Here is a 12078-nt window from a genome sequence, read left to right on the forward strand (position 1 = left end):
TTCCTGGGCAGAAAACAATGATATTGCTGAAAAGCACATGATGGAGATGGTATGCAAAAATGGAGTTCTTGAAGTGATAAAAGTGCATATTTTATAGGAAGGTGAAAAGGCTAAATGGGTCAGTCCAGGTAAAAATACAGAAGGTAAAGGTGGAAACTGGTAAGTCGTGGACCGAATGCATGCTTTCTTTTCTTAATAAATTGGTCTCTATATAAGATATTTTTTGGTTTAGCACATAGAACATGATTATATTTCACACAGATGCTTGAGATTCAGGAGGATATAGTGACCAGGGATGTACAAGTTTTAATGACTGACTAAACAGTGTGGTAAGCAGGTGTATTCTCCAATTCCAGATTCTAAATCAGTGCCAGTAGCACATGGTCTCAAGCCAGGAGAGTGAGTGATCCTAACAAGACAAGCGAGAAAGTGCCATGAGCCAAGATTAGATGGGCTGATCCAGCTTCTCCTAACCACAGAAACTTCAATGAAGCTTGAGGGAAAACCCATCTGGATACACAGCAGTCGTTGTAAAGAGTCACAGCACCAGCAAATGACTTTACCAACACACTATAGTGCTGGACTATCTCATATAGGACCTTATAGGATATCTTCAGATTCAGGTGATATATGGGAAATAGTCAAAGTAAGGGAACAATGGTTACAGGAACACGATGCAAACAATCAATAAAACTCATGGTGGGAGAAACATTCTCTGTCCTGAAATAACCAATTAGCATAAGAGTTTAAGTGGGTAATTTTCATGGATAACACACACTTGTATATAACTGGTATTGTCTTGGGTGTTGGTATATATAGCTGTAAAATTGCTTCTCTGTGTTATACAAAAAGGTAATCAGGTCCACATATAAGGGAAATCCTGTCAAAGAACTCCTGGTCGTGGAATATAGAAATAAGACAAGAAGAGATCCATTATTGTTGTGATATAATTATGGGTATCCTGGTAGGGAACTGAGGTGAAACAGGTAGTAAGGTCCCGAGGACGTGGGTAGTGTGCTCCTATATATAACTCGTGATATACCCATAATTTGTCACAAAAGGGGGAATGGGGAGAGAATAATTCCATTTTGTTCTTATACAAACCATCTTGTCTGATAACTGCATGATGTCATAGGGCTCAGCTAACACTGATGGGCGGGGAAGTTTCACATTTCTTTACACACCCCTGTGGCACATATTGGTGCAGAGTTCTGAGAAATTGTTTCTAGAGTATGTAGGAGATGACAGCTGCTACTGACTAGATTCTATTGTAGAAGAGAGGGGCAGGGAGAGGGGAGGAGCTCTTCTAGCTCCTCCCTCTGCCTCTAGCTCCTCCCTCTGCCTTTACCGCCTCCTTCTGCCTCTAGCTCCTCTTTCCTCCCATCATCATAGAATCTCAACAATAGTGTGAGAGAGTACAATTCATTTTGTTGTTATGGAAACCATCTTGTTTTAGAACGGAATGATGTCATAGATCTCAGCTAACACTGATGGACGGGGAAGAGTCACATTTCTACACCCACCCCTGCGGCTCTTTAGTGGTGCATAGTTCTGAGAAGTTATTATTATTATTATTATTTATTATTATAGCGCCATTTATTCCATGGCGCTTTACAAGTGAAAGAGGGTATACGTACAACAATCATTAACAGTACAAGACAGACTGGTATAGGAGGAGAGAGGACCCTGCCCGCGAGGGCTCACAGTCTACAGGGAATGGGTGATGGTACAATAGGTGAGGACAGAGCTGGTTGCGCAGTGGTCTACTGGGCTGAGGGCTATTGTAGGTTGTAGGCTTGTTGGAAGAGGTGGGTCTTGAGGTTCCTCTTGAAGCTTTCCACGGTAGTGGAGAGTCTGATGTGCTGAGGTAGAGCGTTCCAGAGTATGGGGGATGCACGGGAGAAATCTTGTACACGATTGTGGGAAGAGGAAATAAGAGAGGAGCAGAGAAGGAGATCTTGTGAGGATCTAAGGTTGCGTGCAGGTAGGTACTGGGAGACTAGGTCACAGATGTAGGGAGGAGACAGGTTGTGCATGGCTTTGTATGTCATGGTTAATGTTTTGAACTGGAGTCGTTGGGCGATGGGAAGCCAGTGAAGGGATTGGCAGAGTGGCGAGGCTGGGGAGTAGCGAGGGGAGAGGTGGATTAAGCGGGCTGCAGAGTTTAGGATAGATTGGAGGGGTGCAAGAGTGTTGGAAGGGAGGCCAGAGAGCAGGAGGTTGCAGTAGTCGAGGCGGGAGATGATGAGGGCATGCACTAATGTTTTTGAAGATTCTTGGTTAAGGAAAGCACGGATCCGGGAGATATTTTTGAGTTGTAATCGGCATGAGTTGAAGAGGGCTTGGATGTGTGGCTTGAAGGATAGAGCAGAGTCGAGGGTTACTCCAAGGCAACGAGCTTGTGAGACTGGGGTGAGTGAGCAACCATCAAGTTTGATGGAAAGGCTTGTTGGAGGAGGTGAGTGAGGAGGAGGAAAGACAATAAACTCTGTTTTGTCCATGTTAAGTTTTAGGAATCGTGCAGAGAAGAAGGATGAAATAGCAGACAGACATTGTGGTATTTTGGTTAGTAGAGAGGTAATGTCAGGTCCAGAGAGGTAGATCTGTGTGTCATCGGCATAGAGATGATACTGGAAGCCGTGGGACTCTATGAGCTGTCCCAAGCCGAAGGTATAGATGGAGAACAGCAGGGGTCCAAGAACTGAGCCTTGAGGGACACCGACAGATAGGGGGCGAGCTGAGGAAGTGGTGTGAGAATGGGAGACGCTGAAAGTTCGGTCGGTTAGGTATGAGGAGATCCAAGATAGGGCCAAGTCTGTGATGCCCAGAGATGAGAGAATCTGTAGTAGGAGGGAATGGTCTACTGTGTCGAAGGCAGAGGACAGGTCCAGGAGGAGGAGGATAGAGTAGTGTCGCTTGGCTTTGGCGGTTAGTAGATCATTGGTGACTTTGGTTAGGGCAGTTTCGGTAGAATGATGTGGTCGGAAGCCAGATTGAAGCCGGTCAAAGAGGGAGCAGGAGGAGAGGTATGAGGACAATTCAAGATGGACATGCTGTTCCAGTAGTTTTGAGGCATAGGGGAGAAGGGATATGGGGCGGTAGTTTGACACAGAGGATGGGTCAAGGGAGGGCTTTTTGAGGATGGGTGTAATAGAGGCATGTTTAAAGCATGAAGGGAATACACCACTTGCTAGTGATAGGTTGAAGAGATGGGTTAGGGCTGGGATGAGGACTGCGGTGATGTTGGGGATGAGGTGCGATGGGAGCGGGTCCAGTGCACAGGTGGTTAGATGTGATCTTGAGAGTAGAGTGGAGAGATTGTTTTCTGTCATGGTGGAGAAGCTGAAGTTATTTCTTTGTTTGGTTACATAATGTAATAAAGCAGAATTGTTCAGTAAACCACAAAGCGTGTGTGCTGTTATGATTTTGCAAGTGCTTGTAAAACAAATCTTATTAATTTGAAGTTCCAATAGCATAGGAGTGTATTTCTCTCCCAGTAACAACTGCCATCCCCTATCTCAGTAATGGGAAAGACTGTCTTCCCCGATGACAGGAGGAGGGAGGACCATCCTTTCTGCATAGAATCTTATAAAAACCAACTATCGTTTCCTATCTCAGTAATATGAAAGTCTGTCTTCACTGAAGACATATTTTACCCTGGAATTGAGTATTTTGAGAATGAAAGATAAGTCAAGGAGGAGAAAGAAGCAAGTTTGTCCGAAAAGATATATTACAAAGTTGCTTATTTTCATGTGTACTAGTGATTTAAGAAATAAAAATTATGTTCACGCTTTAAAAGCTCTTTTCTAGTAAAGCAGCACTCCAGTGTTTTTTTTTATTTCACCACTGGAGTGGTGCTATAAATCTAAGTCCCCCGCTACTCACTCACCGACATCTTTATCTGTTTTCAGTGTCATTCCTGTCAGTCTTTGACAGTTTGTGACCTGCCTGCTGCTCCAGTGTTTACTCTTCAATACAAGTCTATGAGAGCCTTTTTCTGGCTGTCATAGACTTGGATTGAGAGTTTATTAAGTAACTTCTGACTTCCCAGCATGATGGGACAGGAGCAACACAGAACAAAGATAAAGGTGAATATAAGGCAGGGGGCTTAAATTTAAAACAGCAATGCAGCGCTGAAAAAAAAAACCCACCCGCTGGAGTGGTGCTTTAATGTTTTAAGTGTTGTTCTAAAGTTTGCCAGATTACTGGATCACTGCACTGCACTCATCTGATGCTGTAGCTTAGGTTGCCTATGATTGCAGCAGAGGGGAGCGCACTGCTCAGTCCAGCAGTGCAACTATACCTCTGAACTAAACTGTTAATACAGGAGAACTCTGCCACCCAGCAAACAAGAAGGCAGATGAATGGGGTGCTCCTGAAGATCAGTGTTGAGTCAATACTACTCAGACGCCACAGCCCTGTTTACACCACTGTTCACAAAGACAAACCACTAGATGCTTTAATCTTCAAAATATCTGAATGTGTGTCATAGGTGTAATTTTAAATGATCAGTGTCATTGAGATGCTCTATGCCAGCTTTAATAAACTTATTTAATAACAGAGTTTTGTGATAAAAATGCATTTTAAAGAGTGTTAACCTTACGTAACCTTGCTTCTTAGTATTTTCTTAGAGGAAGTGTGAGCTGTTCACCACTTTGCAATTTGATAAGCTGGAAGGCATTACCATTCATAGATTAAGGAGGCAAATGCTGGAATGTAAACCCATGCTCCATTTATCACAACCACACATGCATTTCATCGCTCGCTCAGTAATAAAAGCTTGTCATCAGCAGCCTTTGAAATATTTGGGGTCTAACTATGAAAATGAAATGTGGAATTGGCTGCAGGGTAATTTTTGGGTTACAGCTGAAAGTCCAAAGGCAATATTTATACATGGTTTGGTAATGTTTCCTAAGTGTTTTATGTGATATTGTAAATCCTTTGTTCATTAGCAGAGAATGCATTATTCAACACTTTGGATCATTTTCAGCTATCAATAAATTTGATGATTTTTTAAAATTATTTTTTACAAGAAAAATTCTGGATTAACATAATTTGGCACAATTCTGCAATATTGTTTGCATCTGATTTTTTAGATATCTTTATACACATTTAAAAATCCTAATAAAAATTCTTCACCTAATTGTTCGTCATCAAATCCATCAACACTCCACGCTCATCATTTGTCCATGCTGTAGAACATGCAAATAATCTCTGTGGTTTCTTCACAGATTAGCTCCTCTGAATTCAAGCTCTCAACTCTAATGCAGATCCACTGTATATTCTAACTTTTCTGCTACTTGAGCCAAAAATTGAACTTGCGACCCCACTCTTCCCTTTCCATAAATAAAATCCAGCAATGAATAAGTCATGCATACTGTTTGTCAGCAGTGAGAAACAATATGCCGAAGTATATACAGTATGTCACAAAAGTAAGTACATCCCCTCACATTTTTGTAAATGCCCATCCTTGTCCCAATCCTGTAGTAATGTGCCCATCATTGTCTTCACCATGTATTTATGTGTTCATCCTTGTCCCCTTGTAGTAATGTGCACATCCTTGTCTCCATCCTGTAGTATAGTGCCCATCCTTGTCTCCATCATGTAATAATGTGTTTATCCTTGTACCCTTGTAGTAATGTGCCCAACCTTGTCTCCATCCTGTAGTATTGGGTCCATCCTTGTCTCCATCCTGTGGTATTGTGCCCATCCTGGTTTCTTTCCTGTAGTAATGTGCCCATCTTTGTCTCCATCCTGTAGCAATATGCCTATCCTTGTCCCCATCCTGTAGTAATGTGCCCATCATTGTCCCCTTGTAGTAATGTCCCCATCTGGGTGGCACGGTGGCTCAGTGGTTAGCACTGCAGTCTTGCAGCACTGGGGTCCTGGGTTCAATTCCCACCAAAGACACCATCTGCAAGGAGTTTGTATGTTCTCCCCGTGTTTGTGTGGGTTTCCTCCCACACTCCAAAAACATACAGTTAGGGACCTTAGATTGTGAGCCCCAATGGGGACAGTGTTGCCAATGTATGTAAAGTGCTATGGAATTAATAGCGCTATATAAATGAATAAAATTATTATTATTATTATCCTTATCTCCTTGTCTTATTGTGCTCATCCTTGTCTCCATCCTGTAGTAATGTGCCCATGTGTCCACTCCATCCTGTAGTATTGTGCCCATTCTTGTCTCTATCCTGTAGTAATGTGCCCATCTTTGTTTCCATCCTGTAGTAATATGCCTATCCTTGTCTCTATCTTGTAGTAATGGCCCCATCTTTGTCCCCATCCTGTATTATTATTATTATTATTGTTTATTTATAGAGCACCATTGATTCCATGGTGCTGTACATGAGGGGGTTACATACAGAATACATATACACGTTACAATAGACAGACTAGCACAGAGGGAAGAGGGCCCTGCCCTTGCGGGCTTACATCCTAAAGGATTTTGGGGAGGAGACAGTAGGTGGGGTGTAGGTTGGGCGGCAGCTCCGCACGGTGGTGGGGCGGCAGCTCCGCACGGTGGTGGGGCGGCAGCTCCGCACGGTGGTGGGGCGGCAGCTCCGCACGGTGGTGGGGCGGCAGCTCCGCACGGTGGTGGGGCGGCAGCTCCGCACGGTGGTGGGGCGGCAGCTCCGCACGGTGGTGGGGCGGCAGCTCCGCACGGTGGTGGGGCGGCAGCTCCGCATGGTGGTGGGGCGGCAGCTCCGCACGGTGGTGGGGCGGTGAGGTCATTGTAGATTATAGGCATTTCTGAACAGATGAGTTTTCAGGGTCCGTTTGAAGTTTGCAAGTGTAGTAGATAGTCTGACGTGTTGAGGCAGTGAGTTCCAGGAGACTGGGGATGCTCGGGAGAAGTCTTGGAGTCGGTTGCATGAGGAGCGAATGAGAGAGGAGGATAGAAGGAGATCTTGGGAGGACCGGAGGTTACGTTTTGGAGTGTAGCGAGAGATTAGTTCAGAGATATATGGAGGAGACAGATTATGGATAGCTTTGTAGGTCAGTGTTAGTAATTTGAATTGGATACGGTGGAAGATTGGGAGCCAGTGGAGGGACTTGCAGAGAGGAGAAGCGGGGTGGTATTGAGGAGAGAGGTGGATCAGTCGGGCAGCAGAGTTAAGGATGGACTGGAGAGGGGCGAGTGTGTTAGCAGGGAGACCACAGAGGAGGATGTTGCAGTAGTCGATGCGGGAGATTATGAGGGCATGCACTAGCATTTTTGTGGATTGGGGATTGAGGAAAGGACGGATTCTGGAGATATTTTTGAGTTGAAAACGGCAGGAGGTGGTGAGGGATTGGATGTGCGGTATGAAGGACAGGGCAGAGTCAAAGGTCACTCCGAGGCACCGAACTTTGGGTGCTGGGGAGAGCGTGATGTTATTAATTGTAATGGATAGATCAGGTGGAGAGTGCGGGGGAGATGGAGGAAAGATGATCAGTTCAGTTTTGGCCACATTGAGCTTTAGGAAGCGAGAGGAAAAGAAGGAAGATATAGCAGATAGGCACTCTGGGATTCTGGACAGCAGAGATGTGACATCTGGACCAGAGAGGTAGATCTGAGTGTCATCGGCATATAGGTGGTACTGGAAGCCATGGGACTTTATGAGTTGTCCCAGGCCAAATGTATAGATAGAAAAAAGTAAGGGTCCCAGGACAGAGCCTTGAGGGACACCAACAGAGAGAGAACGGGATGAAGAGGTTGTGTGGGAATGGGAGACCCTAAAAGTGCGGTTGGAGAGGTATGAAGAGATCCAAGAGAGGGCGAGGTCTCTGACACCAAGAGAAGAGAGGATCTGTAGTAGCAGGGAGTGGTCAACAGTGTCAAAGGCTGAGGATAGGTCTAGAAGTAGGAGTACAGAGAAGTGGTTGTTAGCTTTGGCGGTAAGTAAGTCATTTGTGATTTTAGTCAGGGCAGTTTCAGTGGAATGATGTGGACGGAAGCCGGACTGTAGGTTGTCAAAGAGAGAGTTAGAGGAGAGGTGGGAGGAAAGTTTAGCATGGACGTGCTGTTCCAGGAGTTTTGAGGCAAGTGGGAGTAGCGATATGGGTCGATAGCTGGTAGTAGAGGTTGGGTCGAGGGAAGGTTTCTTTAGGATAGGTGTGACTGTTGCATGCTTAAAGGCAGAAGGGAAGGTACCAGTTGTTAGAGAGAGGTTGAAGAGATGGGATAAGGCGGGAATAAGGATAGTGGTGAGGTTGGGGAGGAGGTGGGATGGGATGGGGTCAAGTGCGCATGTAGTGAGGTGCGCTTTTGAGAGAAGATGTGCAAGCTCCCCTTCGGTGATAGTGGGGAGGAAGTTTATGGGGGAGGGGCAGTGGTCTGTTATATGAAGGGGTTGTGGTGGTTCAGCAGAAAAGACTTGTCTAGTTTGGTCGATCTTTTCTTTGAAATATGTGGCAAATTCTTCTGCGGAGATGAGGGAGGTTGGAGGGGGCAGCGGTGGGCGAAGGAGGGAGGTAAAAGTATTAAATAGCTGTTTGGGGTTGTGTGTTAAAGAGGATATGAGGTTTTTGAAGTAATTCTGTTTAGCCGAGGTAAGGGCCAAGCGAAATGTGTGAATTGCATTTTTGAATGTGGTGAAGTCTTCCTGGGAGTGCGTTTTCTTCCAGCGCCGCTCTGCGGCTCTAGACACTTGCCGTAGTTTTTTAGTGAGGCTGTTGTGCCAGGGTTGTCTATTGATTCGTCTTGCTCTGCCGTTCACAAGAGGAGCGACTGAATCAATAGCTGATGTGAGAGTGGCGTTGTAGAAAATGGTGGCACTGTTTGTGTCGTGGAGTGAAGATATGGAGGACAGCGGTAGGATAGAGTCAGAAAGGGTGTGTATGTTGATGTGTGCAAGGTTTCTGCGGGGGTGTGATACGTGCTGGACAGGGGGGGCAGGTGAGGAGGACAGGGCTGAAAAGGTAAGCAGATGGTGGTCAGATAAGGGAAGAGGGGAGGTGGTGAGGTTAGATAGAGAGCAGAGACGGGTGAAGATAAGGTCTAGTGTGTGGCCATCTTTGTGGGTGGCAGAGGCGGACAACTGAGTTAGACCAAAAGATGAGGCGAGGGAGAGGAGTTTGGAGGCCGCTGACTGGCGGGTGTCAGTGGGGATGTTGAAGTCACCCATGATGATTGTGGGGATGTCAGCAGAGAGAAAGTGTAGAAGCCAGGCAGAGAACTGGTCGATAAAGGCAGTGGTTGGGCCCGGGGGTCTGTATATGACGGCCACTTGGAGGTTGGAGGGAGAATAGATGCGAACAGAGTGCACTTCAAAGGAAGGCAGGACAAGGGAGGGTAGAGGTGGCATTGGGGTGAAGCTGCAGTTGTTAGAAAGGAGGAGGCCCACTCCTCCACCCTGTCTATTGCCAGGGCGAGGAGTGTGGGTGAAGTGAAGGCCGCCGTAGCACAGCGCAGCAGGGGAGGCAGTGTTGGATGGTGTCAGCCATGTTTCGGTGAGGGCCAGAAAGGATAGATTGCTAGAGGTAAAGAGGTCGTGAATGAAGTGCAGTTTATTACAGACGGAACGGGCATTCCAGAGCGCTCCAGAGAGAGGGGGCTGCGGAGTGGCAGAGAGGGGAATGGATTTTATGTTGGAGAGGTTGCGGTAGTTACTACTAGATGGGGAGCGATAGGGGGGTGATAAAGAGGAGTGGCTGATCTGTGGGGGTCCAGGATTGGGAGATATGTCACCAGCAGTGAGGAGAAGTAGAGAAAGGGAGAGCAGGTGGGAGAAGGAGAGTGGACGGCCTGGTCTGCGCTATACTAGAAGCGATCTGAGGTTTAGGAGCAGGTCAGCAGATGAGGACAGGTGGGGAGGCAAGAGGGAAGGGGAGATGAATATTTGTTTGGAGAGTGCTGGGGTTTGGGGATAGCGAAGGAGAGTGAGGAGGAGTGGAGCAAAGACTGTGAGGGCATAAGTGAACATGGTGTGAATTGGGCTTTCAAGTGGGAATAAGGGGGAAGGAACAAAGTGCAAGTGAAAGACACACAGTTAAAGAAGTAGAATTCACCTTCTGGTCACTTCTGGGACATTTCTGGTATATTTCTGAGCACTTATGAAGCACTTGTAGAAGTACACAGACCAAGGTACACAGATCTAGTGCCCTAAATTTATACCAGTCTCATTACACAAGATGAACAGCAGGTGAGCAAGAGAGAAGGAAGCAGATCAAAGAGTTACACCATGTATGGAAACAACTCACAGGAGAGAAGACAACACATAACTAATTACACAGCAGAGATAGGTCAGTTTAACATACCAATATCAGAAACAGCTTTAAGTGTGAAGACAGAATAGGAGAGCAGATTAGGATCTGTGCAGGAAATTCAGAGGGTCAATTCAAATGAACAGTGTTCATACCAATATCAGAAACAGCTTTAAGTGTGAAGACAGAATAGGAGAGCAGATTAGGATCTGTGCAGGAAATTCAGAGGGTCAATTCAAATGAACAGTGTTCATACCAATATCAGAAACAGCTTTAAGTGTGAAGACAGAATAGGAGAGCAGATTAGGATCTGTGCAGGAAATTCAGAGGGTCAATTCAAATGAACAGTGTTCATACCAATATCAGAAACAGCTTTAAGTGTGAAGACAGAATAGGAGAGCAGATTAGGATCTGTGCAGGAAATTCAGAGGGTCAATTCAAATGAACAGTGTTCATACCAATATCAGAAACAGCTTTAAGTGTGAAGACAGAATAGGAGAGCAGATTAGGATCTGTGCAGGAAATTCAGAGGGTCAATTCAAATGAACAGTGTTCATACCAATATCAGAAACAGCTTTAGGCCTGTGCCACACATCCGTGCTGCCGGCACGTGTTTGTCATTTTTTACACGTACCGGCGGCACGGAGACACTTTAACCAATGCTACCCTATTGTAGCAGGCACACACACGTAAAACCACACGGAACGTGTGTCCGTGTGCGTTTGTACGTGTGTGCGATTTTCAAAGCGCTGACATGTCCGGTTTTTCGCCGGCAGCACGGGTGTTACACGGCCCACACCCGTACCACACGGGTGTAGTGTGGATGCGGTCCCGTGTGACACGCGCCGGAGAAAACACACATGTCAGTGAAAAAAAAAAAAAACATTAACTCACCTTCTCCAGCCCTCCTGTCTCTGCCGCTGCTGCCTCTTGCTGCCGACCGCCGCTCATTATTCTCATTGAATATTCACTTCACAGCCTGGCAGCAGCAGCAGCGGGGAGACGGGAGGGCTGGAGACGAAGATCAGCACCACGGACAGCAGCGCGGACAGCAGGAAGGACCAGGTGAGTATAATAATTACCGATTCTACGTGTGCTATCGCGGATAGCACACGTAGAACACACGTGTCACGCACGTACCAGAGACACGTACTTACCTGCACACAACACGCAGGGAAAATACGTGTCTCTCGGCACGTGCGTGATTTTCACGTGAGTGTGGCAGAGGCCTTAAGTGTGAAGACAGAATAGGAGAGCAGATTAGGATCTGTGCAGGAAATTCAGAGGGTCAATTCAAATGAACAGTGTTCATACCAATATCAGAAACAGCTTTAAGTGTGAAGACAGAATAGGAGAGCAGATTAGGATCTGTGCAGGAAATTCAGAGGGTCAATTCAAATGAACAGTGTTCATACCAATATCAGAAACAGCTTTAAGTGTGAAGACAGAATAGGAGAGCAGATTAGGATCTGTGCAGGAAATTCAGAGGGTCAATTCAAATGAACAGTGTTCATACCAATATCAGAAACAGCTTTAAGTGTGAAGACAGAATAGGAGAGCAGATTAGGATCTGTGCAGGAAATTCAGAGGGTCAATTCAAATGAACAGTGTTCATACCAATATCAGAAACAGCTTTAAGTGTGAAGACAGAATAGGAGAGCAGATTAGGATCTGTGCAGGAAATTCAGAGGGTCAATTCAAATGAACAGTGTTCATACCAATATCAGAAACAGCTTTAAGTGTGAAGACAGAATAGGAGAGCAGATTAGGATCTGTGCAGGAAATTCAGAGGGTCAATTCAAATGAACAGTGCTCATACCTGTGAATGAGACAGATGGATTGTCAATATCATAGATGAATGATGACCATGGAGAAGTCACTCCACAGAAT

The sequence above is a fragment of the Anomaloglossus baeobatrachus genome, chromosome 2 (assembly GCF_048569485.1).
Source record: "Anomaloglossus baeobatrachus isolate aAnoBae1 chromosome 2, aAnoBae1.hap1, whole genome shotgun sequence".
Lineage (NCBI taxonomy): Eukaryota > Metazoa > Chordata > Amphibia > Anura > Aromobatidae > Anomaloglossus > Anomaloglossus baeobatrachus.